Source organism: Cyprinodon tularosa, unplaced genomic scaffold (genome assembly GCF_016077235.1).
Source record: "Cyprinodon tularosa strain WSP-4 unplaced genomic scaffold, ASM1607723v1 ctg106, whole genome shotgun sequence".
In the NCBI taxonomy this organism is placed as follows: domain Eukaryota; kingdom Metazoa; phylum Chordata; class Actinopteri; order Cyprinodontiformes; family Cyprinodontidae; genus Cyprinodon; species Cyprinodon tularosa.
The window spans coordinates 2,415,381-2,443,365 of NW_024037849.1; the positions used below are offsets into that span (position 1 = coordinate 2,415,381).

At 36.3% G+C, this 27,985-nt stretch overlaps 1 protein-coding gene across 2 annotated transcripts in view; it reads left to right on the forward strand.

The window, feature by feature from the left end:
• The window catches only part of lrrc7 (leucine rich repeat containing 7), a 153,602-nt gene that overhangs the window by 13,975 nt on the left and 111,642 nt on the right, over window positions 1-27,985 (forward strand). Inside the window, exons 2-3 of one of the 2 annotated variants that reach the window (XM_038287285.1) lie at window positions 19,591-19,636; window positions 19,719-19,876. The gene's annotated coding sequence lies outside the window, so the exon portion shown is untranslated. The remainder of the gene's footprint in view (window positions 1-19,590; window positions 19,637-19,718; window positions 19,877-27,985) is intronic. The other variant, XM_038287294.1, reaches the window with a different exon arrangement.

Sequence of the window (27,985 nt, forward strand, 5' to 3'; positions counted from 1 at the left end):
TCATTTGTTCTCATTATTGAACAGCACGAGCACGTTAATGTGTAATCAAGAAGTAGCAAGTCATAATCAATATGTCTGACTAACTTGCAGCCTTGGATGGCCAGTATCTACCTCAATGGCAGCAGATTTAGGTGTAAAAATAGTCTTTGTAGCTTTTGATTGTATAACAAAAATCTAATTTCTCCAAAACAACGTGTCATGGCTAAGAGTTAAGAATCATATCAATCAGCAGACATTCCATTGGCTGCGTCTGTTTCTGTCTGTTTTTACAGCTCTTCTTGCTGATCCTTTACTACAGGTAAATATTCAACTGTCTCCATTTTATCCCCCATCCTGTGTTTGTAAAGAAAGTATCTAAAATAAACCAAAGGAAATAGAAAAATACTCAACTAATAAAATTCTTTGCCCCTTTATGTTTCTTTTATAGTTTTTTTTTCCATTTCAATGTTGTGTCACTAAATTTACAGATAAAAAAAAAATAATTGCACTTTCTTTTAGTGTCTTCTAAAAAATATTGTATGAACTAAGAGCAAAAAAGATCAAATAGTTCTTTTATAAAAAAGTGAATTTTCTATTTATTAAGAAACCAAGGTCTCAGAGTCTATGAAAGAAAATTGCCTAGATTTGATCCACTGTGTTCAAGTCTAAAGCCACGCCAAATTGTTAAGCAATGCTTTTTTAATTTTACTTAAAACCAAAAACAGAAATAAAATAAGAAAGAAATGTGTACCCACTGCCTTGTAGTTCTTTCTCTACATCTTTCTAGATGTCACAACAATCAAATTGAAATCCAGTTTTCTGCTACTATACCAAGCAAAGCAGAGGAAAATTGATGCCGAAAGTTTTTACTAGATGTTACGGTCTTACTTTCTGTTTAACTTTGATCCGTGTGTTTCATTGGTTTATTTCCTACTTTGTTTTTCTAAATTGTTTTAGTTCTCAGGTTTTTCTGTTGTTGTCCTCTGTTGCCCTTTTGTGTGTGTTCCTTTCCCCTTGGCTTCCTCGTTGTCTCCACTCACACCTGCTCCTTATCAGCTCGTTAGCCCTGCCTTTGTTTCAGTCAGCTATATATACTCTCCCTCTGCTGTCACTCCTTGTTGGTTTCTTGTCGTCGCTGGTTTCTCTTTGCTGCTGTCTTCTTACCTCGACTCTCCCTGGCTCTTCGCGTTCGGTTTCCCCTGATGTTTCCATGGTTCTGGTTTGTTTATAATTTTTAGTTGGATTTTTGGATTCCTTCCTTTGTTAACTGTTTTTTCACCAATTAAACTGCAAGAAGTCACCTCAGACTCTTTGCCTCTGCATTTGGGTCCACAGGAACCTCAAACACAACTCTAATGTAAAACAACTTTTTAAAATCTTAATTTTGAGCATATTTTTTATATATTTTGTACAAGTATACCAGACGATTCTGAATATATTGAAAAACTACAACTGCAAGTTATAGTTAATTAATAGGTCATTCAAATCGAGGGTAAAACTAATTACTATTAGTTGATTATTATTATTATAACTGTTTTTTTTTTTTACTCACCAGAGTTCTTAGTCTCTTACATAAAAGGTTGGTCTCCTGGACCGGCTGTTTAAATCCAGTTGTCTTTCACCTTTTCAATAATTTAGACTATGGCTATCAGCAGAGTTATTATTCACCAACCAAATAAATGTGCCTCCGTTCATTCAGATGCCACTGAAAGAAGAGTGAATCCAGCCTAAGTAATAAATCATTCACTGTGTAAAATAAACACAAAAGACAGCGGGATAAACTACAATAGTACCTTTATTACGCAGTACTATTATATCTAATAACTATGCAGACACCAAACACTACTGAAAATATGCACAAATAAAAGGCGAAAAGGGATTTGAAAAGTCCATTCAAGAGTCTCGGAGGAATGTTCATGTTTTAAGGGTAAATGCATTTAAAGTGCAATGTAAAGCAGTAGCAGATGAATGTAGCAGATGAATGTGAATAAACCTTGAAGTTTCATTCAGTTTTATGGTGAAAAATTAACAAGGACTCAGCAATGCATTAAAATGTAATAATGAGCTAAAACAGAATAGGTTTGCTTAGCTTGCCCCAGAGGTTCTGGTCTGGGCTGGTCCTTCTGAAACAAAGGAAAGTTTAGAGCTGGGAACTAAAGATGCTAGCGAGTCTGCTGTAACAGTTTTATCAGACCCACGTTGGTTATTCAGTGAGCATTAGCATTCAGTTAAAACTCTTAAAACCATCAGCAGTTGAATCAGAAAGCTTATTTCAAATAAAACTAAACACATGCATAAATATCTGTTCTACCTCTTTCCCCCAAGAAGAGCACTTGTTAAGCATCAAAAGTAAAGATGGAAGGATGTTATTGTTTTGGCTTGGTGGAGTTGCAGGGACTTTCTGCCTCAGATCAGTCGGCACAAACCCCTTCTTTGGTCCAGTCCTTTCGTCCAACAGCAGCTGTCATAGAGATTCGGATTAATCCGATGCAATAAGAAGAGACAGCTTTGCTGGATTCCCATTCAACAGGAAGTTCAATGGGAATCATTTTCTTTTATACGCTGGTGAAGATTCTCAGCCGTCTAGGTCATAGTCATTCCAAAAAAAGAAAATTTAAATTAATCCACTGGACTTTGTTTCCAAGGGGAAACAAAGGAAGGGGATGGAAACCTCAACATTGAAGTGTATAGTAAACCCACTAACTTGGACCAATATCTTGTTTTTGACTCATACCACCCACTGGAACACAAACTTTCAGTCATCAGAACCTTACAACACTGTGTTGAACATGTCCCCACAAAAACAGAAGGGAAACAAAAAGAACAGAAACACATCAAAGATAAACACAAAAACATCGCCATCCCATATGTTGCTAAAGTCTCTGAAAAACTCAAGAGGATTTTCTCCAAATACAAAAAAACAGTACATTTCAAACCAAACAAGACCCTTAGACAGGGGCTAGTGCATCCTAAGAAATAAACCCCCAGACCAAATTTGAGCCGAGTGGTGTATGCAGTTCAATGCAGTGAGGAATGCTCTGATCTTTATATTGGAGAAACCAAACAACCTCTCCACAGACGCATGGCCCAACACAGAAGAGCAACCTCCTCGGGACAAGACTCTGTGGTACATCCACACCTTATGGACAAAAGACATTCTTTTGAGGACCAGAATGTTCATATTTTGGAAAAAGAAAATAGTTGTTTTGAGAGGGGCGTGAAGGAAGCCATCTATGTTAAGAAAGAGTCAGGTTTCAGCTTTTAAAGACTACAATGCAGCAATTGAGTTAATCCCTTCCCGCTATCATCGCTACCCCAGCCTCTGTACAGGAGAGAGGAGGACCTCGCCTATTCAACCAGGCCAACAATTCCCTTTAACGCCCGACCTTTCAGACACATAGATGGGTATGGGGCATTGAAGGCTAACAAAAGAAGCCAAACGACCCCCATTCCAAAGGGGTGAATATTTGCATGTTTTCAAAACAAAAACAAAACTTTGTTGAGCTACTGTATAAAATCTCGAACTCAATGCAATTCCTGACATTTTGAATTAAATTGAAAAAGCTTCTTGGATGGGAAGCGAAACATCTTCAAAACTTGGAAACAAAGTCCATCGGATTGTTTTTAATTTTCTTTTTTTGGCATTTCCTTTTTTATAAACTACATTGCAGGGGTGTGACCTTTGAGGGGAGTCATTCCTGTTACATCATCCATATTTGAGCTCAACATATCTGCATTAAAATAATTTGATAAGACTTAATGATGATTTCTATTTTCACCTATTGATCAAAGTTTCATTAGTTTTAATTTCCTTTTTTTATTAAGATTAATGTGTATTAACATTTCTTTTTAAAACATTTTTTTACCGTTTTTTTTAATTAGCAGCAACATCATATTTTGCGAGTGAGGGAGCAGTGGCTGTAAAACAGATTTTACAATTAAAACATGATTTGAAATTAAGAAGTTAAACCTTTTTTTACATTTTGTGTTATTGATTAGCACGTTAAATTAGGATCGTTAGCATTACTAACAGATGCTACTTCATGTGTCTCCTAGAAAACATACACTTCGATATAAATGGGGAAATATCAAAGGTGCTGCTGCTTTAGACAGTTTTAAAGCTGAAGAAAAAAAACAACAAAAAAAACAAAAAACAATGTAATTTTTTCGGCCCGCCTGGTTTCTACTTAATTGATAAGCAATAGTTGTCCTTCAAATTGTCTCCCATGGCTTTTATGTAGATGTGATTTTATACAACGTAACGAGAAGAAAAACCACAAATTTTCTGTAGTAACAGATTATTTTTTAAGGTTTACAAAACTAAAAATAGTTTTTCATCTAAAAAAAAAGGAAGTAATTTTTTTACACTTTGGCAACAAGCTGATTTATTTGCATATCTTTGTATACTGGTAATGTCAAAAATATTACTTCTTGCTGCTTTATGAAGCAAGCTGCTCTGAAGCAGACATACTTTGCTTCATAATATGTTTTAAGCTAAAGAAGCAGTTTGTGTGCAGATAGAGCTGAAATAGTAAAGATAAAAGCCTCTTTTTAGTCTTACAGTCACTGAAAGAGATTGTGAGATCTGTGCAACCTTTTGCCATCAGAAAACACTGACAATAAGATACTGTCATTTATTTTATGAATTCATTTACATTGACACGTTACTGTAAAAATGAAGTAATAAGTTATTTATTAATCTATTTTTGTAAAAAAAGAAAAAAACATCCCGAGCTATGCATCTAAACAGTAATGATGTTACATTCTGTAAGTATTAAATGTAATTTTTCTCTAGATTCTCCTTATGTGTGCATGGTTGTATTTCTCTGTGCCTCGCTCTGCAAAATTTAATAGCAAAACAAAAATAAATCTTTTGTTAATAACATAAATTTGTTTGAATAAACTCTTTCTAGTAAGTAAAATAAACTTAGATTTTATTAAGTGAATTTATAAACAATTTCTATGTGGAAAAAGTTACCTAGTTGTTTCTGAGTAAATGGTACTTCAAATTTTGTTTCAGTGTATGATGTTTTTCATCTTTCACATGTGTTCAGGCACATATATAAAAACAAATCCAATCTATGAGGATGATTAGGGTGGTTGGATTTATTCATTAGTCACATGACTATTATCATTTTAGTTCTGTTTCCCTCATTTCTTCATAATCTCCTTACCTTTTTGTCTTTATTTCCTCCTCTTCGCTGATGAGCTGCAGCTCTGTAGGTTTCCATAGCACCGGGGAGAGAAAAGTCAACCCACACAGTCTCCTGCCTACCACTCTTTTTCTTCCTTTCTCTCTCTCCATCTCTATCTCTGTCTATCTCTTTTTGTGCATTCTCAGTTTATAGGTCTCAGTTTTCGGAAGCTTCCTGGTGCTCTCCTTTGCATGAGACTATTATTGTTTTTTTAAACCAATTTTCTTTTGTTTTAACGTTACATTTAAGGGTTTTCCTACATAAATGTTTACCTGAATGTGTGCTGATTTGTATCTGCTTGATTATAAATATGCAGATATGTTCTGACCAACTTGACAACTCAGCTTCTCTATCCACCCCCACATATCCCCCCTATACACACATACTCACACACATAGACACACATGCCTACGGACACTGTCAGAAAGCTCCAGGGTGGGATCAGATTTAAATATTTCAGACTTAAAAGTGATCTGATTGTCCCCCATCTGCACCTGCAGGGAGCATCTCTAAAATGTTTGGGCCTCTGCACAAATTGGTTTTTAAAGAGCCATTCTTTAAACTCCATGTGTTTCACAGTTTTAGTGTTTGCAATACAGAAAGATAGGATGAGTCATCATAGTGTCTCCTCAACCATTAGCCAGTTTAATGCAGTGGTTTCCAATGATAGTTTTCTAAACCTTAACAGTGTAGGCCCTGGTTGTGTTCTGCATGGAATTTCCAGCATCACCTATTATTTATATTTTGACCATTCTCTACATGGGAAGTGGAAGCAGAGTTCAAAGGAGCTTTAAGGTAACACAACCAAGCACTGGTTTAATTATTTAGTTGATACCAGGGTCAAAATCCAAGTAAAGGAAGTTGAAATGGTACTCTGTAGACAATAAAATCAAGTTCAACAGAGAGGACAACAAGCTTCCTCTTAAGTTTATTGGTACAAATGGACAGAGATGAAGAGTTTGTGTTGAGATTTACAGGAAAATAACCCACACGGACCATCTGTTTGACACTCACCACCAACTGGAACACAAACTTTTTGTCTTCAGATCTCTACAATATTGAGCTTAACATGTCCAAATAAAGACAGAAATGAACTAAAAACATAAAAAAATAAAAAAAATAAACCCAGTAAGTTTGCTTTATTAAAGGTGAGGAAATCCAGAAAATGAACAAGGAAAAGGACAAAAAAACAACATGATCCCTAAATATCTTGCATATTTGAGGAACCTAGGATGGCTCTTTCTAAACACAACATCTCTGTACATTTGGGTCCAAACCAAATCATCATCATTAAACTACCTCTCCATGGATATATACCTCAGTAGAGGAAAGCAAGTTGTTCATGACAAGATTGAGATAAGGGACTCTTCAGAGGACATAAACGCTTATATTTTTGGACAGAAAAGATAAAATCATGAGTGTCCTGGACACTAAGGAAGTGAATGAGAGGCGACAGTGGCATCAAATGTAGAAGTTTGCCCAGAAATAGAAGGGTTGACGGTTGAAGACCCGGCTTCGGCTTTCAGTGTCGTTGTGTCCTTGGGCGAGACACTTCACCCGCAATATAAGAAACTATTTTATTGGCCACCAGAAACAAGTCCAAACGCTAGTAGGAGAGAATGTACATGTACATAGAAAGCAACCACCAGTGATGGTGGATCAGGCTGAAGAGTGAAAATTCAAATGCCATTTTAAAGTGAGTTTGACAGCCAATTTGTAGACTGAATTAAGGACAGACCTTGAAATTTAGAATATTGAAAAACACTGCTTTAGAGGGTCATTATAAATTCTAAAATGTAATACACCTTTGCAACAAATAAGGGATGATAACATATAGCAGACTTAAAGTAGTAAATAGAAACTAGAAAATTTAAGGGGAAACAGTAAAACAACACAGAACAAAATGGGGTAGTTACATACCCTCTGTCTTTCACCAGAAGAAAGCTAGTGGTTTTCAATACATCATACTGTGTGAAAGATATTTAAGGATGCCAAGCCTTATGTTGCGTCTGTTTGGTTTTTATTGCGTGAGGCCTTCCATGGTTGGTTAGATTTAGGCACAAAGGACTGGTGGATTGGTCTGGAATTGGTTATCTTGGTCAGTCAATGTGTTACTGGAGCTTCTAGTACTGAATGGGGAAATAGCATGAGAAATGTCATCGGGGTGTGAGAATGGGTCAAACTGCATGACAGTAATGCTCAAAGCATGACGCTTGGCAGCCCTGTAACCAAGAGTTCAAGCTCCTTCCCTGCACTTGTGGTTTGCTTTTTATGCACCTGTAGATTCTCTCCTAGTTGTGTGGTGACTTGTGTCTGTGGGCTCATGTCAACTTTTGTCACTTTAAGGATGGACACAACCTAAAGAAACTACTTCCGATTGGCCATTTTTTAGGTAATGCTACCTTGTATTCTTACCGTTGATGTTTGTTTACATTACAAGCCACAGATAGGAAGAAAACATTTTACCGTAGGTTGGATTTCCAGAAAAGTAGTCAAACAATACCAGTGTATTTTCCCAGGTTGGTTCTACCCTCAAAGTGACAAAAGTTCATATAGGCTCACAGAAACTGGTTCACAGGCAAGTAAGAAAGCATCTGCAGGTGGAAAAAAAGCAAGCCCAAACACACAAAAGAGGCAGGCACTAGTACCGTATATTACACTACTATACTACTATATATCACTAGCATGCTAGTGATATGTTGGGAGCTCATGGTATTGATTTAAAATGCATGTGGAGAATGTTTAAAATGCAGATAAAAAGTACTTTCTATGCATGTGTTTGAAATGAAACTTCTTGTATGAATATTTATTACACATGTACCCTTTTGACAGAATCTTAACTTCATAGCCATCCACTGAAGCATATGTAACACCCGCAAAGAAAAAAGCAACTGCAATGTAAACCAGAGGTGGCATTTCTGTAGTGATAAGGAGTTAAAAAGTGGTTTATATTACTTCGAAGAATATATATATTTTAATCTTCTTATTAACTTAACAGTCTTAAGAATGTAAAGAATCTCCATTCAATAGATGACCTGTATTTACTCATGGACATCTGAGCACAGTGTTATAGATTTTTTTTTTTAAACCTACAAAGAGCAGTGCTTCATTATGCAACAGAAATGAGGAGTCATCTGCCTTGAATGATCTGCAGGGATCTGCAAAATTAGCCATAATGAATGTGAAAGATGACAGTTTAAAAATGCTTGAAAATGTAATGAAAACATGTGTTAATAAGTTGCTGGAAACTGTCAAGGCTTTAAACTTTAGTTTGTAAGTTTGTGTCGATATGTAAATTATGTCACTAAAGGGCTTTCATTTTGCTTTGACCACCCATCAAAATACAGATCTCCCTCTTTGTAAGGACATTGGACAAATTGTTGTTTAACTTCTAGTTTTAGAGTTTAGGCATGGAGCAGCTGAAATAATCTTCATCATATTTGGCTGGATAATTCATAGAAAATGCTTTCTAAAGAATTGTTGAAATGTGTCTGTATTACTGAACACGCAGCAGGTGGAGCCGCGATTCCAGTGTTTTATTGCTAGTGTCCATACATATGTATTATTTATCACATATTAGAAATCTCACCTCCCATGTCCCATAAAATAGGATTCTGCCTGTTTTTTGCATCAGCCCTTTCTCTGTCATCCATATTTTTTTCTAATTGAATAAGATAGAAGGGCAGTTTACTTAACTACAAATCAATGTTACACTTAAATCCATCTTATTGCTTGGTAAATAAAATGTGCCTGTGGGGCCTTTGAGCAGGTGATTTAATTAAAATGTGTACATCCCCACTGTTTATGATCTGTTGATTTTAAGTTACTTTTCTGGCAATTTTCTCCAAATTTGAGATATTTATTGTATATAAGCTGGTCAGAAGTTTTTAATTTCTTGCAACCATATAAGGCATTTCATACAGAATGACTAGAATAAACATAGGCAATATAATTAAGAATTTTTTTTTTCATTATTTAAAACATTTTACAGAAAATGCATTTTTTAAAACCTGTGTTATTTTGCCTTAGTCATAAATAGTCTAGTCACGGGATGCAGGTGACACAGGAGTAGAATGCATGACCCACATACAAAGCCCTTAGTCCTTAACACAATTGTCTTGGGTTCAATACGCAGCCAGGAGAACTGTTCATGTCTCCTCCCATTTTCTCCTCCACAATTCCCATTATTCTGCTGGCCAAAGCCAAAAAAAACAAACAAATTAACAGTCCAGACAACATGTGTTGTATGAACCTGGAGAAGTCTTCGGATTAGGTGCTAATGCTTTATGGGGGAGGTTTGGAATTGCACAAGAGTGGAGTATACACAGATCTTTGATCTTAGTTCTGGTACCTCTCTTCCTCTTCCCTTCTATAAACATACCCCCCAGGATTTTTTAGAAATTAAATCTGGAGATGGAGATTGAAATGGCAAAAATCTATTTTGGGTCTGGTGAAATAACTTGTTCTATTTAACATATATCTTGACGTTCTAGCAGAGTCCGTTTAAGTTTAATTCAAAATGTTATAGTATTTAAGAGAATCATGGTTCCATACAGAGGCTGCACAGTGGCCCATTTTGTAGCACTGTTGCCTTGGTAAAGTCTGAATACTGTTTACCAAATTCCAAACATTTCATTTATAACCATAGAACAGAAAATGCCACGATCACAACTGCTTTGCATTCACTTGTTGTCAAATGGTGATTTGGCTGCTACTTACACTATTGCTGAGTTGATTTACCATTGTCATTGCTGTTCATTGTGGCAATATAAACTTTGTTTTTCAAATACCCCCTGGTTTACTTTTTGTAAATATTGCTGTGACGCTCTGAATGTAGTAAGGCAACTATTTTGCTTTCAAGTTCTATTGTCTTTCTCAGTTGAGATGTGTGACGCTAAGGATTTTCTTGATTTTGTTCCTCTAATGAACAACTGTAGTCATAAGTATGCATATCATGCAAATGTGTTTTTTTTTCCTTCAAATACATTTTCTTATTTACTTGGATTGTCTTAGAGTACAGAATAGTTACATTTAGTCTCTCCATGTGCCGTGTGTATATCTTTAGATCATATATCTCTGACTGTTTTCTCTAAAACCTATAACAGTTTTTGAACATTACTTTACAACATTTGCTGCAAAACCATACGGTAAACAAGGTCAGGGTAAAGGTGGCCTAACAATTTTATGAATCTGCAATTTTTTGTCCTTCCAGCAATCTTGTGGTTTAGAGCTCAAGGATGCAAGTGAAAAAGTCAAAATGTTGATTTTTTTTTTGCTATATTAACCCAGACAATTCATTTCATCCTCCTCCAGTTTCTATACTGATAAATGGCCAAGCATTGCAATGCCCTGTGATCTGGAGGGGGTATGAAGGGATTTATTTACATTTTAAAAGACCTCACCACTGCAGTTGTTTTCCAGACACACCTCAGCAGGGTGAAGAAGGGCTTTTTGACTAAAGTCATGCATACACTGTAAATTATTTTCAATCGTTGCAGCTACAGATCAAACTGTACGACGAAACCGCAGGGTTTAAAAGTTCACAGCTCATGATGCATGTTCTCACACTGTGCAGCCTGACACTCTGATGTGACCTAGCTGCTCACATTGCATGTCCAAAAACAACACTTCGGACAAACATGTTTGATTTTCTCCTGACCTTATGGTTCCTGATTGGGAGATGGTCGTGAGAGGCTGCTCGCCCCTCTTTACCTCCTGTAACTGCACACGCACGATGAGGCTGAAACTTGGCTGGATTGAAAAAAATCTACACGAATGGAGAATCGGCCCCGAAATGGGCAAAAAAATCCTACTGTGTATGCCAGGCTTAATAACAATGAGGAATTTATACCAAAGCCTTGTGGTTCTACCTTCTATTGACAACTACTGCTGATTAAAAGGGATTTAAAAGCACAATAGTTCCCATTTAAAGGCTGAGTTTTTTAAGAGTAAGTTCAGTTTAAGATACTATTACAGCAATAAAGCATATTAATCAAAACTTTTTGAGGCCTTCAACATATGCTTGACAAAGTTTCCAACAAGTGTGAAGGTTGGTAGGTCCATTTATGTCCAGTGTAACACACATCATACTATTAAAAAAAACCCATCTGGATAAGCCTTGTCTTGATAATATCTGTCAAGCAGATAAACTGCAAAGATAAAAAAAATGTAAGGCCTGAGGTCAGATTTTTATTTCAGCTAAGCAGTCACGTTATTAAATTATTATATTTATATTTATAACCGACACTGACATGTGTATTAGTCAGTGTGAGTTTGTATATTTGGCTTTAAAAAGCTTTGAATGGTCAATATAATGAAATATGTCCACATGTTTTCAGTTTAGCTGCCACTTTCCTAAATTTACACTTTATTGACGATAAATAGATTAAGTTATAAAATAGTATTTACTTTTTCAAGTGATCAGTATCAAGCTTCAGAGCACCATTCAAATGGATAGATATTTCCATGGTAACAAAGTGTTGCTGTGCTGGTCGTTACGCTGCCCACTGAGCCCTCACCACACTTACACACACTTAGTTATACAATCCACAAACTCATTCAACCATGGATACACACTAAGATATAAAGGCTACACTTGGACTGAGTCATTTTTAGGGACACGGTTACAAATAGTCAAATGCAGACAGGAAGAGTTTGAAAGTACTTAAAAATCAAAAAGTTTGCAGGTTTTCCAGCCCTCAAGCTACACTTGCACAAATGTGGGTTTTTTGTTTAATTTGGTCTCCAGAAGGATAGATTTCTGTTGACACACACATACACACACACCTACAAACCCGTTCAGATATGGTCTGTACTGGGTAGCTGTAGCCCACTCACAGTGCTGTAGAGACAAAGACAGAAACAGAAATACCAAAGTAGGTTAGAGCAGAGCATTCTGGGATAGCAGGATACCCCTTGGGCTTCTGCAAGAGTCTCTTTTTCTTTTCTCGATCTTCCTGCTTCTTGCTCAAGTCTACAATTTTCATACTTTACCTTTCGTGCTGTTTCGTGGTTGTGCATTTTTCTTTTTAACGATTAAAATATATATATATTCCTGTTTTTTGCATTTTTATATAAAAATGTGTATATGTATGTGGGTAAAAAGTTTAATTTCATTTTCTCTAGCTCTTACCTTTTTATTTTCTTTAGTTCTCTTCTTCTGCGTTAGTTATTTTGTTGAGTTCTGATTCTTCCACCTTCTTCCACTATGTGGAGCAGAGGCAAACATTACATCTTTGATCCATGTTGGAAGGAACTGTAAAAGTCTGGCCATGTGTTTTATGAATATTTCATAATTTAAGACTGAGTAATTTAGTAATCTTAATGTAAGATTTTCTTTTCCTGCAGAGTGCATACTGAAAAAACTTGTTGGTGTTGATAAGTTGGAGTGAACTGGTAAATAATGAATGAATCAACATTTCTCGCATTGCCACAATCGTCCTCATTCAGTTTTTCCAAATTTTAAGTGTGCCATAAAAGAAAAATAAAGGATCAATGCCTGTTCATTGGACTAGATCAGTCTTTCTTAACTGGCGCTTACAAACCAAAAGTGGGTTTTAGGCTTTTGTATGGCCCAAAAAAGCTAAGAAGAAAATAAATGGTATTGTCATATCATACTCCTCACAGCAGGTAGTAAATGTTGCCCTCTAATATAAATTGACAACCACTTTTTTATTCCATGGAGAAAGTCATGCAAAGTTGGAGCTTTTACTATATACACTATATGAGACATTATTTTATTTTCCTTGTCAAAGGGGCAATGACTAGAAACATGGCACCACTGGTATAAACACAGAAGTATTGTTGCCAAGCAAGTAAAGTCAACTTTTGGTATTGTGATGTGACCAATTTGTCAAATTTATGGAGGTAAATCTCTCTCAATTCTGATGTTCATTGACATTCCTTATTTTAATATATGTTATTGTCATTAAAAAGTTAGTTTTTTATTTTGTTCCATTGTATTTGTACATTAGCCAAAAATGCTAATGTACAAATACAAATTGTTGAAGACTAAAAGTCCAAAACATTGCTGCACATGACATAAAAGCAAAGTACAAAAACATATTTTCCCATTTTCAACATCATTGAAAACCTTCTGGTATAAAATTTACTGCACATTTGACTTTTCCTTATAGCTGGAAGTAGTTTATTCATAAAATACTTCCTTTAATATTATCTAAAACTTAAAGTGGGGATAAGACTACGTATCCAATATTTTATCCTTTTTAAGTATTGTCAACCTAATACAAGAAATTAAACCCATTCAAAAATTGAAAATCAATATGGAGGCTGGGTCACATTTTCTACTGTGCAGTAGATTTGCTTGTCTAGTGTTTGAGTCTGTCTGAAATCCCAAGTGCTTGGACTTGGTCTTTAGATAGTAGGTCATTTCCTCCATAGAGGCGATTATTGTCCTCCACTGTGTCAGACCTGGGGTCTCTTTTATAAAGAGTGTGTATGCACTAACTAAGGCCTGAAACTTGGCACTTTCCAAGCAAAGTGTGTGATCTGTAAATAGAAAAAAAATAAAAATAAATAAGAACTTGAGGGAAAAATAACTGACCCATACGTATTATTATTTTGGAGATAGCGGACATTGGTTAAGCAGTTGGTGATGTGATGTACTACAGCTGTATTGCATCATCAAGATTGCTCTGAGTCATTTAATTTCACTTAAAGGCAAATTTCAATCATAGGCTCACTTTATCATTAGCATTCAAAAAACACTGTGTGATATACATGCTTGTGCTCCTGAACCATAACTACACAGGAGGACCTGTTAAATAAATAAAAAAAGAGAAACCTAAATGTGAACGTAAATAATAATTTAAAGTCAGCATGCTAGGAGGTCTTCAGTACCACTCCTGGAAGTCTGGTATCCAACAAATGAAAATATATATTCCTGAATAGAATCTCAAAAACCCATTTCCACTTTTTGGTTGTTTATATTTACCGGTGCTTAACTTCAGTGGTGTTTAGTGTTTGAGTAGTTATTAGATACAATAATACTGTGTGATTATTAGCTGAAGGAACCTTTGTATGTTAACCAGTGGTCTGATGTGGTTATTCTATGCCTTAAATGATTTAACGCTCAGGTCAGATCCACCTTCATTTGGTTAATATTTGAATGAACAGAGACGATTAGTTGCTGATTAATAACTCTGTTGATATCAATAGTCTAAATTACTAAATTGCTGAAAATCAACGGGATTTAAACAGCCAGTCCAAGAGTCCAACATTTATGTAAAAGAATAAGAAGTGATTGAGTATATTTCTGTTATAATCATTCAACTAATAATCATTAATTGGTTTTACCCATGATTTGAAGAGCCTATTACTTAGCTATAACTTCCAGTTCTAGTTATTTAATAAATTCAGTATCTTCTGGTAAACTTGCTCAATAATATAACTAATTATGTTTATTTTATATTTGCAGGCAGTTGTACAGCTTAAAGAAAATCTTTGTGTACGCTCTTTTAGCTAATTTGATCAACTAATTTCCCTCTAGTGAGATTTCGTTCTAAGTTTTTTTTGACAAAATAGTGTCTTAGCCATACAGTAGTTATGTAAATAAATTTCAGTTTTTCAATTAGAATTCTCTTTTGCGTCTAACAAATGTCTAAATCTTTTTTTCTTCTGTAAAAGTGTGTTGGAACTGGAAATAATTGATTTTCATTGTTCAATGAAATGAAAGTGCCATCATATAAAAGACAGACAAATAATACTCAGTACAACAGCCATTTAGTACCAACATTAGGTATATAAATATAGGTAAAATAGAAAATAGTGTCTAGCGAGATATCGGTTATCCCATTCCCCTGTTTCAAGCCCCTTATTTTCATGGCTGTTTTTATAGACGGATTCCAAGGCTAATTGTCAGAATGAGAAGTGCAGGTTTAGCAGGTGTGTCAGTACTTGAGAAAGTGGTTGCCAGCTCATCGTAGTTTAGTTTAGCCTCATTGAAGCATGGAGAGTGAGCAGAGGGTTGCTGGTAGTTATGCCATTGACTGATCTTTCAAAGTTTAGGGTTATTCACCCCGCTCCAGAACCTTCTGACACCGGCCCGTCAAAGCCTCCTTGGAAGTCTTCATGAGCCCAATGGGCCGAGACAGGTATTGCTGCAGCCTAAAGATCCCTGTGTCATAGTGTTTGGACCAAATCATCTATTGCAATTTCACGGGAGGGTGTGTGTCAATATATTCATGCTTTGTTTCACTTTTTACTGCTGAAAAACTAGGGAGAAAATGAAGATTATTTATTTTACTGTTGGATTTTCTTTTTAAATTTAAAAATATAACTGGAAAAAACTTTTCTTCTTTTCTGGGGCCCCCCTTCAGTCAAAGGCCCTTATAATCGTCCTAACTTTTCCCACTAATATGGCGCCCCTGCCCAGACTGGCTGTCTGTGGGAGTGGGGCTAAAACTCAGAACCTCGGGATTCCAAGCTCTGTGCCCTAACCACTAGGCCGCCACTCCCCACTATATAGTTACTGCTAAGGGGCTCTCTTGGTAGCCTCTCTTAAGTCTCTCTTAAGTGCCCTCTCGTGATCAAAATGTGTGCTAAAGTGGCACCTCTGAAGCCAAAACACATGCTATAGAGCACTCTTGGGAGCCAAAATGCATATTAAATTGCCCTAATGGGAGCCAAAAGGCATGTTAACCTGCCATCTTGGGAGCCAAAAGTCCTGTTCAAGTGTCCCCTTGTGAGCCAAAATGATGGTGAGGATGGCTGTATGTGCCCTTTTTTTTCTTTCCTTCCCTACCCTCCAAAATGTCTGTGAAAACCATTGTCTGAATCTAACTCTAATCCTTATTAAAAGGTAGATAACCTCAAATTTGTTAGTTTCCTTCTTTCAGTTACTCTCAGTCATTCACGCACCTTTTGTTCTAGTATTTGTCAACACAATGAAAAAAAAAATGGATAAATTATTGGTAGACGCAGAATAAAAGGGGATATAGTTAGGGATAAAGAGCTTAGTGGATGGCAGAAATGTTGGGAATTTCAAAGAATAATTGAACAGTTGCTGGCTTGATCCCCAGCATCTGACTGTGCCTGCTACAGAGTGTTGAATTACAATGAAAGTCCTGAGAGATTTCTTTTTTGCTTACTAAATTAGCCAGAAATGTTAACAGGTTTTATTGTTCTTAGCAGTTAATGACCACACTTACTCTCTTGTTGGTAAAGCAGACTGTATGTGCCAATACATTAATTTTTACTTAAATTGGGAATATGACTCATTAGTTGACTTTTGTACATGCAATTTAATTAACAAACAGGGAGAATATATCATGTTATTACTTAGAAGAACTATGTGGGCCTCTCTACAGTATCAGCCTTCTCTGCCAAACAAACAGACAAAATAAAATCCTGCCACCTATGGCTGTCTTTCACATATACACACCAAATTGGATGATCTACTACTTTGGTATATTAAAATAATGTATGTTACAAAATGAGTCAAAGTTGCATAATTAGAATCACCACTGTTAAAAAGGATAGTAACATCATACTGAGGGGATGCTTTACTTCAAGATGGCCAGTTAACAGAAAATAGATTGTGCCATATAAAGGTCTATGTATAACAATTTGGGATTAAATTTGAAATGTTTTTTACTCATGCAGCCATCCAAATCTGACATGTAAGAGCTATTCCAATTGCGAACAGTCAGACATTTTATTCTTCTAATATCTTGTTGTGCTAAACCAGTAGAGACTTATCCCATAACACTTGCAGCAGAAAAGTGGCTCTACAAAATTATGAGTCTTTGCCTCAAGATTTAATTTGTTGTAACTTGCAGTTACATTTATGACAAATAAATAAAATAAATACATGTTGCCCTTCTGCAAGAGAACAAAGAATTAACATGTTTTTTGTATTGGTTACTACAGCTGTGTGGGTATGTAGACTTTTTTTTCTGGTTTAATAATATCAAATGATTCTTGCAACTGTTCTGGTTGACCATTATAATGACCAAGGTGACTCACAACTTTCCTTTTAAATGATCTATTAATATATTTATATATTCAGTTTTACTTAGTTAATTGTGTCATGAAAATTTAAATACAGGGAAATAGAACATAAAATAAATTATACCAGAAGGATGACATAAAATACAAGGGGAAAATCATATTTGAGGAGAAAAAACATAAGCAGGTTAGGAGAATGGGAGGGCCAAAAATGGAACACAGATACAAAATTCAACAGAGGAAAATGAGCAATATTTAAAAAAAAGAAAATGAATGTAAGGGGTGTGAATGAAAGACAAGGAATAACATGGTTTAACACCACCTCTTTATCTTTTTCTGATCTTGCTCCTTCTTATTTTACTACTTGAAGGCAAATGATGACATATGTGATTTGTTACCGCTTAGTGTCATCTGATTTCCTTTTTACATTTCATCACAAGAGAGCCATGCAGGGCTTGAATTTATGTAGATAGTGTTGTCATTTGTGCGTCTAGTTTCTTTCTCTGTGTGAGCGTCCCAGAAAAGGCAGACCTCGGGGAGTTGTGCTCTACTTTCGCTCCTTTATTAATTCACCCTTGGCTCCCACTTTGTTTGCCAGGATGGACGGGATAAAGAGAGGGAAGGAGAGTGTAGGAGGAAAGGGAGGGCAAACTGAAGTAAATTAGTTTAAAGGACCAATCGCAACAAACAGCTAATGTTACTATTTATTGTTTCAGAGATATTTACAAGGAAGGTCTAATATAAGAACTAATGTTAAAGTGAGCTGTAATCTATGTTTGGCGGGACAGTTTTGATCACTCAAAATATTACTCAAACTATGTCCTCGATATGCATGACTGTTAGAAGATGTTTCTCTTCAAGCTGACAAATTAAAACCTCTGAGACAAATATTCTGTTGTAGAGCTGCATGATATTACAAAAAAATGTATGAAGCCATGATCCTGATAAAAAAAATATATAAATGCAGTCAATAAAAAAAACATTTAACAGTGTTTGTTGCAGTCTGAGTAACAACTGGTTAATAAATACACTGCTTAAAAAAATAGGTAACACAAAAACAACCCAATTTAACTTCAATTAAGTCAAACTTCTGTGAAATCAATCTGTCCACTTAGGAAGCAACACTGACTGACAATCAATTTCACATGCTGTTGTGAAAATGGAATAGACAACAGGTGGAAATGATTGGCAATTAGCAAGACACACTCAATAAAGGAGTGGTTCTGCAGGTGGGGACAACAGACTGCTTCATAGTACAGATGCTTTCTGGCTAATTTATTGGTCACTTTTGAATGTTGGTGGTGCTTTCACACTGGTGGTGGCATGAGTAGGACTCTACAACCCACACAAGTGGATCAGGTAGAGCAGCACATCCAAGATGGCACATTAATGTGAGCTGTAGCAAGAAGGTTTGGTGTGTTTGTCAGTGTAGTGTCCAGAGACTGGAAGCGCTACAAGGAGATGTGGAGGAGGCTGTAGGAGAGAAACAACCAAGGAGGAGGTCCCCTACTTGCCTTTTTGCAAGGAAGAAGAGGAGTAGCACTTCCAGAGCCCTGAAAAATGCCCTCCAGTAGGCCACAAATGTGCATGTGTCTGCAAAAATGGTTAGAAACCGACTCCATGAGGTTGGTATGATGGCTTGGCATCCACATATGGGAGTTATGCTCACAGCCCAACACCATGCAGGATGCTTGGCATTTGCCAGAGGACACCAGGATTGGCAAATTTGCCACTGGCACCCTGTGCTCTTCAGAGATGAAAGCAGGTGCACGCAGAGCACATGTGACAGTGATCTGCTGCCTGCAACATCGTTAAGCAGGACTGGTTTGGCAGTGGGTCAGTAGTGGTGTGGAGTGGTATTTCTTTGGAGGGATGCGCATACCTCCATGTGCTTGCAAGAGATGAAGGAATTGAAGCTATGGACTGGCCCACCCATTCCCTAGACCTGAATTGGATTGAGCATACCTGGAACATCATGTCTCGATCTATCCACCAATGTCATGTTGCACCACAGACTGTCCAGGAGGTGGCAAATGCTTTAGTCCAGGTCTGGGAGGGGATCCCTCAGGAGACCTTCCACCCACTCATAAGAATAATGCCCAAGCTCTGTAGGGAGGTCATACAGGCATGTGGATGCCAAACATAATACCCAGCCAAAGTCAGATCAGCCTGTAGTGTCTTTTTCAGCTTTCATTTTGCGCATGACTCCAAATCCAAGCCTCCATCAATAAATACATTTGATATCCAGGGAAAATTTTTGTGTGATTTTGTTTTCACATTCAACTTTGTACAGAGCAAAGTATTCAATGAGAGTTTTTCCCTTCATTCATATCCAGGATGTGTTTTCTGATTGTTCCCTTTATTTTTTCAGCAGTGTATATATGTCAATCTAATGTTGCATGTTTTTGAGCTCAAACTGGATGACTTTTTTTTTTCTCTCTTTATACAGGAATCCATATGAAGACAGAGCTCAGAGTCATCTTCCAGAAGCCAAGGTGGGGTTTAGGAGAGTCAAACTGTGTGACAAAAATGTGTTCCCCATAGTGTTCTACCCATAAAAACCTTGGAGTTGCTCAGGGGGAGGAGTTCAAGGAGGCCGAGATGAACCATACAAACCACAGACCGCCACCTGGGAATATAAGCTCCACCCACCTTTGATATCCAGGGTGACTGACAGACCGACTGACCAAAGCCTCATATACCGACATCTCAATCCTGTTTGGCCCACAGTACTGGTATGTGTTTGCAAATATCTCTACCTTAACTAGGTGTTAATCAGACTGTAGTAGAAGGATAAGTTGATTTTAACAAATTCTCAATATTTTTATCTTCCTGGTATATAATAATGGCATTTGTTTGAAACAACATAAAAGGAAAAGAAAAAAACTAATACAGATGTAATAACATTTCATCTTAACTGCTGCCTTCATCTGAATCATTCACACATATTTTTCAAAGAGGTATTTTTGATTTTTCACAAAGGCAAAGTCAAAACAAGCACGTAGCTCTTTCAGACCCTTCAACCCACAAAAGCATGAATATGCAACAGGAAAATCTTTATAAAAAAGTGAGCGTTATCTTAGGGAACTGAAAGAAAAAGCTCTCTATTGAAGAAGGACAGATGCAATAATAAGGTAAGGTGACTTTAATGAGCCATGGAAATGTGGGACACACGTACTGTACCTTACAAAACTATTAACTCCCCAAAGCATTTTATATGTTTTGTTGCCTCACAACCTGGAATTAAACAGTCTGGATTATTTGAATTATATTATATCAAGATAACTTTAAAGATCTATTATTTTATTTATTTTGAAGCAAACTACAAACAGAAGTGCATAACTGTCTATCACCCATTAAGTCAGTGCTTTATATAGCTAACTCTGAAGGCTTCTTTCTTTTTGTAGCAAAAAGTAAATTTTTTTTGGTCACTCTACTAAGAACACCCAGCTGTGTATGCAGCTTCTTGTTGCTGCATGAACAGATACTCCAGCCTATGCTACAACTCCTTTGGGCTTACCTCTGGTCTGTGCTACCTCTCTAAATAAATGCCTTTCTTGCTCTGTCTGTGGGTTTTGTTGGGTGGCCCTGTCTTCGCAGGTTTGTGGCGTTGTCATGTACTTTCCAATTAAAGATGATTGCACAAAGGTCAACTTCATATTATTAATTAGATGACTTTTGAAGGTAACTGTTAGACCAGAACTTTTGAGGGTTTCATAGCTAAGGGCGGAATTTAAAATATGCTGTGAAACTACATTGCATAAAACTATGACTAGTACGTACATTTAATTTATTGGGAGGACCAAAATAGATAAAAAGTGAACTGGGTGAATACTTTTGCAAAAAGCTTTCAAAGGGGTTTTGGAGCCTGTCTGAAAGCACTATTGCCCTGGGTTATACCATCATGATGCATTTTGATGGTGCAACCTGGGCAACAGTGACATGAGATGCAGGAGTTTCTCTGCAACCCGAGGGTTGTAGGTTCAAGCCCCAGCTCCGGTTTCCAATGTCGTTGTGTCCTTAGGCAAGACACTTCATCTGAATTGCCTACTTCTGGTGGTCAGAGAGACTGGTGGCGCCAGTGTACAGCAGCCTTGCTGCTATGTCTACAATGTAGCTTGCAACCATCAGTGTGGGCATGAATGACTGAATGTAATGTAAAGTGCTTTGGTCAAGTCTCATGATTTGAAAAAAAAAAGCTATGTAATATACATGCCATTTACCATTTAAAAGACAGTGAAACTACCAGGGGATGGGTTGGGGGCTGTGACTGATGGCCCTTCTTGCAAATGTACACTTCCGGATTTCAGTACAAATGCATTTATTTCTACAGATATTTACATCTATCTATCTATCTATCTATCTATCTATCTATCTATCTATCTATCTATCTATCTATCTATCTATCTATCTATCTATCTATCTATCTATCTATCTATCTATCTATCTATCTATCTATCTATCTATCTATCTATCTATCTATCTATCTATCTATCTATCTATCTATCTATCTATCTAAATACACAAATGTACGCACCAGCACTCCAAACAGTTAGATTTTATTAAAAAACATATTTCTATAACACTATTGTGATTCTCTGATGCTAGATTTAATTTATATATAATGGACATTTTCTCTCAATTCGAATACTGAGGTAGCATTATTGTAGTCTGTATGGAGCCGGCAGCCATCAGCTCCATACAGTTTGCCACTAAAGGTCATGCAAAAGCAAAAAAAATTTAATAAAAATTTCTATATCATTGTTCATTCAACATAAATATGTTTATTTTTGTCACTAATTTTCAAGTAGCATGACGTAGGGTATGTCCAATAAACTATGTCAGGCAGCATTCATTTGGATGGTGGCATTTATATAGCTTTGAAAAACGACTTTATCTTCTCCCTCATCGTCCTTCAGCGGAAATTGGCTTGATGGTTTGGTAACATGCAGGTAAGCATTTGCTTTGCTGGTATGCCGACCTTAATGAAGTATTGAATGAGGTGTTGACTGAAAGCATTAAATTAGAAAAGAACAAGTGTTAAAGTTTGACCTTTCAGCCTTTTGGTCTCAGCCTAGACTAGTGGTTTATTCCTAGCATAGTGTGTTTAACACTACTATGCTGTATCAATCCTGCTGCATTTTCCTTTTTTCATCCTCAATTTTTCTTGAACTACCGTACTCTTCATTTTCAAGTATTATTCCACTCTGGCTGCTGTTGCCATGGGAACCTATCTTCCTCATCTGTGTCTGCTGAGTCAGGAAACAGAGAGTGATTTGACTGAGGTGGTCCTCTCTGTATCACTAGATGGCATCTTAGACCAATCTATCAGTCGTAGAACCTTCTTCCAATGACAGTCTAGGTGGCAAAAAAGCATGTTGGATTTTTGTTACTGGTAGCTTCACATCCTCATTCTGGGATACAAGCGCTATGCAAAGCAATAACCGTATTATCGTCAGGATGATAGGAACAAATCAGATTAAAAAACCCTTCAGTAGACATGAAAACAGTTAATTCAGTAAGGCATCACCAACTATCTAACACATAATTGCAAATTACTGTTCATCATCAAACTACATGAAAAATTAGGCTAGCTGCTTCAACTATCTCTGAAGAACAGACTTGACAATAACCCTTTTGGTTATTTCTGTTTCTCTTTAAAAAAAAAAACAAGATTTAAGAAGAGCTTTTAAAATATTCATTAAAAATTTCCTTTGATGAGCCATCATTAAATATTTAAAATCTTACGATGCTTAAGAATGAAAAGAAAAGGTTTTTGCATTTTAAAACAATGCAAAATATTATGGAGGTAAAAGCAAAACCATATTGTTCTAGGAATTTGCATATTTACCAAAACAGCAGTGCCCTTGTAAGATTTCTTAAGGGGACTCCTAACGTACTTGACACATAAAATACAGCAATTTTGCTATAATCTGCCTAACTTTCCTGTAATCCACTGAACGGCATTCAACTCTCTCTTTAACTCTCTTGCAGCCTGATTGGACAGCTCACATACTTGACATGTTAACCAACAGAGCGGTGAAGAGTGTTCTTTTAAGACTGACTTAAGAGCAGAAGGGTCATTACATTAAGATGACTTTGCAATAATTTACAAAACACAAAAGAGAAAAAAAATATCTAGAAGTAATATCATACATGTAGTGCTGTATTTTTAGAATGTAAAATAAAAAAATAACAATTTCTTGACATGCTATAACCTGTTGTTTTAAATTGTGTAAAGCAATACTATCATTACTCAAACTTGCATTTTATTTTCCATGTTAAATTTTCTGTAAAATAGTATTTTAGCTAATCTCTGACTTTGCCTATGAAGGGGCGCAGCTGTTGGGGAAGTCCACAACAAATAAAACGGTAGCAAATGAAAACCCATGAGACTAACTCTTCAGTCTAAGCTCAACTGAACAAAGTTAATAGCTTTTATGAACACCTCCTGCATGACTCACTCCAGGGGCCTCTTTACAGGAACATCTGAATGAGAAAATCCTATCTTAATCCCCCTTAAGAAAGCAATTTAGAGTTTTCTCCAAGACAGAAGGTGGGCTGTTGAATACACTGTCAATCAAGCTGGAATGAAACAGTCTGCATATCACACAGAAATTGTAGCAGAGGCACAAAATAACTTGATCAAATAGAATGAGTCATGGTTTATGCACTTTTTTTTCCTCCTGTAAAATAATGTTCTGCCGAGGCTTGCACCAAGTTCTCCAGTCAATTAAATACAGTTTTCTGCTGCTTTTACAGACATGATGAAATCATCACTCACTCTAATATATAATTATTGAATTTAATTAATAAAAAAAAAACATCAATAGCAATGTTGAACTTTATTCAATCTAAGATTTGCATCATATATCGTATATACATATTTTACAGGAAACTAACAATATTGAATATTACAATAATGTAAAATACTTTGAGGTAGGTTTAAAATGTCTATTTAGCTAAATTACTTTAAACTAAGTAGGCTCAAAATTTATAATAGTCTCATTTTGAGGAAATACACAGAAGTGGTTGTTATTACTAGATTAATGGCAATAATAAACTAAATCCTTCAAACTTATCTGTACCTCTGGTAAAGGTAACTTATCTTATATCTAAGTAGCATGTTTTTACATACAGGTATTAAAAATTATACCAATTAGAATTTTTCCCCAAAAAACAAAACAAAAATACAAGCTAGCTAATGAGCAAGAAATTATTATCATTGTTTACATTTTTTGTTACTTTAAGTACCACCATTGCTAGCAATTGTTACGATCGCTCTAAATTAAATGTTAATGAAACTGTTCTTTTAATTTTTCTTTTTTTTTTCTTTCACGAGTGGCCTCTATTTAGAGGCTTGACAGGAAAAAAGAGGTCATACAGAAAAAAAAAAAAGCAGATTCTGCACATTGTTCTATTGATAAATTCTATTGAGATAAAGAAACAAAAAGAAACACAACAGTTGGACAGAAAACTTGACAGTTTGGCTTGACAGTTAAGATCTAATTCTTATTTATATCAGCTTTAATCAGAGACATATTCATCATTATGAATGTACATACATCAAGCTTGACACATGCAAGTATGGGTCTTAGAATTTTTCTGTCACCATAGATTTCTGGTTGTAAATGTAGCCCAGGTAATTTTTTCCCCTCTGTCTCCTTATCATAATTATCTGCGGAAGCTAATCAGGAAGGATACAGAAAAAAATTCACCTCCTGTAGCTGGGTGTCGTAGGGTTTGGTTGGCCCCAAGGACTACGTATTGCTGCTGGAAGTTTCTTTGCAGCCAAAAACAGGAAACAGAAAGCTTTATTTATCAGGTTCTGTCTACAGGTAAATCTCCTTTAAATTTATACAGCAATAGAAAACAAACAATGAATCAGACTGTACTTATAGACTCATAATGTTTTTCATGTTAGAAGGTAGACTTTAGTGCTTGCTCCAGGCCGGGGTTCCAACTGTGGACTGCTTCAAAAGCCACCACATTTGCATTCTGTTGGTACCTGTTAAGTTTTGGATGCTGTATATTTAGTTTATTTTATTTTTCTAAACCTGGCAGGCCTAAACCCTGCACTTGACTGGTTTTGTAGTTTGTTTTTTTTCCAGAATGGGGAAATTTCCAGTCCAGACTTAATTAATACTAGACTTTTTGTCAAGACAGGTTCTGACAGTAACCCATAAGAAGTCAGCTAAAATGCTGAGGATTAATTTATTTCATCTTCTCTCCAAGTCAAAGAATGCAATCAAATTAACATAAGAATATATCTACCAGATAAAATGAAAGTTTTGGAATTGCCAAGCCAGAGCTTAAAACTAAATCAATGAGATCACCTGTAGCAGGCTGAGAGAGATATCCAAATCTGCCAAACTTGGGATAATCTTTGCACAGTGTGAGGAAAAATAATAGACATTTTGACTCATATTCTGTTTACATTTGTTTGTGTATTTATAGATAATGAGAGCAGAATTATAAACTGAGTCAGTTACAAACTGTTTACATATAAACAAAACGTAAGCAAATGGTAAAAGTGCTGGTGCTGCAGTTGAAACAGCAGGCTGCAATATTTTGGGAATATTAGCAGATTTAGTCTGTTGTATACTTATACTTAACGGCAGCAACAACAAAAAAATCCATATATAATGTTCTGAAAGTAAAAGGCTTTACCCATATTTATGTTTCATTTTGCTTTCTTTTGTTTCTATTCTATTCCTTCACCTTTTTGTTTTCTAACTTTCTTTACCCATGCATTCTTCTCATACGTTTTATCCTATCTTAATTGTTAACAATCTTAATGTGTCATTTACCCAGGTAGTCCATTCCTGTTTCTACATCTTAGCTTTAAATAATATCTCTTGATATCAAGTGACATAGACATAACGTTTACAGGATAAAAAGCCTCTTTTCGGCCTTTTCTATCAAATAAGCTAGTTTTTGTTACCGGTACTTGGAAACATGAAAAGTATTCCCATGACAGAAGATGAAAGTAGAATTTTAGCTTTTATGTGGTCTGTTTTATCAGCTGCATTGGTTAAAGCATAACCACATGTGTTTCATCAGACAGATTACAGAAAAACTAGGTTAAAGCACTTTCTGTGTGCACTCTAATCGTTTGTCACTGCATAGTCTAAACAGAGAAGAGCTAAGGTTTTTTTTTTTAAATTATTTATTGTTAGACCATTGTACATGTAGAAGTGGCCGAAATAAGGTTGTCCCAAAACACTCTTAAAAAACTTTTACACTTCAGTAGACAGAACAAAGTCGATTACATATTAATAATTAACTGTAACAGATGTTTTCTTTAATCTCTGTTTTCATATTCTGTTTCCTTTTAGAGGAGCAGTGGCTCAGGGCATTTGGTTTAGTTACATTGAAGAGGGAATCTTGATGGTTTAATCCCAAGCACCCAAAAATTTGGAAGCATCGTTGGAAAGGTTATGTTTCTCTTTTTTTGTCAATTAAAGGATGCACAGATGAGGAGCTTCCTCATTTACTGGAAGCAATCAACCAAAGATGGGTACACTGTATAAAAGGAATGGACGCAGTCAGTAATAGATGGCTGTGGTTTACTACGGGCTTAAAGTGAGCCAGGAAAATATCTCCCACATAACATTTCACCAACAGGAGCAGCCTGAAGCTGTCTTGATCTTGACACCATAGGCTGCGTTTTACTCCTTTTTCTCTTATCTGCTTTGCTCCACCCTGCGCTCATTATCTCTTATCAGATCCACCTGTTCCTGCTGTTATTTATGCCTCCGGTTCCCAGCCATTGGTGCCAGATTATTTGAGCTCCTAGAGAGACTAACTCTAGCATTCCTGTTTGTATGATGTTCTTGCTGTTTCTGACCTGTTTCTAAGTTCTAAGTTTTGGACTGTTTGCTCTGTTTGCCCATCCTGTGTTTCCGAGCTGTTACCTGGATTCCACATGTTGTCGACCTCGGTCCTGTCTTCTGACCTCGGCTTGGATTATTCTCCTGGTTCCTCTGCATGCTACTTCTGACAGAAGCATGGTGATAAGCTAATATTCACGGTAGATGTGCCCATGTTGAGAGGTAGCTAAACCAAAACATGGCAATGAGCTGTTGGCAGGTAGGAAGAAGCATGCAGATTGTGCTAGTAACACCTGGAGTGCTGTTGTTGGATTCAGATGAGTCAGTGTTATAAACGGACAAGACAGCAGAAGGAGCACTCACTGTTAATGAAGGATGGGGAGTTTGTAGGATCAAAGGAATGATGGCATGTACTTATATAGCGCCTTTATTCAAGTTAGGAGACCTGATGTCTTAGAGGAGAGTGTTCTTCCTTTTAAAGACAAATTCCCATTGTTCCATTGCCTTACTGTCAAAGCCATAATTAAGATTTATTAGAAGAGACTGTGTTTTCCAATCAGTAAATGTCCAATTTTGGTAACTCTGTGTGAATTGTAGCCTACATCTCCTGTTTCTAGCTGGCATGTATGGTCCACTGCTCAGGTAGTCAATCTCCTTCTGTTGCCTTTCCATCAGATACTAGATCCAGTCTATTAATTTCATCTTCTGAATTCTCACATCAACAAAGCATAGAACTGCCCAGATCCCTGTGGATCAGTTTCTGAAATACAACCTTAAACCCCTAGTAATGCACTATAAAGTACAGGTACATTTAATTTCTTCATATCTTCCCTTTTAATGATATTTTACAGAATATTTGTATTAATGTGCTCTAAAGGTTTAGGGACAAATGTTTTCCTCTGGTTGCGCCATATCAATCTTCCTCTGTCTGTTTGCTCTTTGGCTGTCTTTGCTTGCTTCCCTCAGGTATCATTTCTTCCTCTGTGATTGCACAAATGGTTGCCATAGAAA